This window comes from Branchiostoma floridae, chromosome 6 (genome assembly GCF_000003815.2).
Source record: "Branchiostoma floridae strain S238N-H82 chromosome 6, Bfl_VNyyK, whole genome shotgun sequence".
NCBI lineage: Eukaryota > Metazoa > Chordata > Leptocardii > Amphioxiformes > Branchiostomatidae > Branchiostoma > Branchiostoma floridae.
Window position 1 is genome coordinate 2663534 of NC_049984.1, and position 937 is coordinate 2664470.

General features: G+C 48.8%; 1 pseudogene; it reads left to right on the plus strand.

Moving 5' to 3' along the window:
- The window catches only part of LOC118417053, an 18711-nt pseudogene extending 17957 nt beyond the window's left edge, over window positions 1-754 (plus strand).
- The last annotated feature ends 183 nt before the right edge of the window (window positions 755-937 follow it).

Below are 937 nucleotides of genomic sequence, written 5' to 3' on the forward strand. Positions count from 1 at the left end.
CTTTTTCCTGATGCATGTTTTCGTGACAGGGTTACTGTGCTGAACCACTCAGTCCAGATCCACGCCGGCGACACGCCTGAGGTGGATTGCCACACCGCCCGCATCGCCTGCAAGTTGCCAAGCTGAAGGAAAAGATCGACCGTCGTTCCGGCAAGGTTCTGGAACAAAACCCCGCGTTCCTCGAGTCTGGAGATACGGCCATCGTCCAGATGATCCCCTCCAGGCCCATGTGTGTGGAGGCCTTCTCTGATTACCCGGCCCTGGGTCGCTTCGCAGTGCGCGACATGACGCAGACCGTGGCCATCGGCACCATCAAGTCCGTGACGAAGAAGACTACTGAGGCTGCTGCTGAGGCTGCTGGCAAGAAGAAGTGATGGTCGCTTCAGTTTACTCCGCCTTCCGTCACAGCCACGATGGATCCATGATGTACACAGGAGCTTCCAACAAGGTCAAACCAGAAGCTTTTTGTTTAAGAATCGTAGCTTTTGTTTCAGCCGACGACGATTCCATAGCCAAAAAGCTTCACCGTAAGCACTGAGCTGACAATCGTAAGGTGAGGGTCTTAACTCGAGTTATGAATCTATCTAGCTTCCTCTTCTATGTATCTTTGTTAGCTTGAAGGTACAATGGTCCAATATAATATGTTTTAACTACTTTGAATTGGTAAACTGGCAAATCATATGTTCCTACTTTTATCATATGTAAAAGACGTGGATTGTAACGAGGTGGAGTAAAGAGAGAAGTTCAGAACCGATCAAGTTTCACGTGCATTTGTGGTGCCTCCATGGTTGTAGTTTCTTTACTTACTCTAGTATTATGATTTTCTCCATTGGTATCTTAAGCTAGGGGCACAACCCGCCGTACTTGCAACTGCGTGGTGTCCACGTGCCAAAACGTGGGCAATCGCACAGAGATTGTACGTTGTAAGCACGTACAT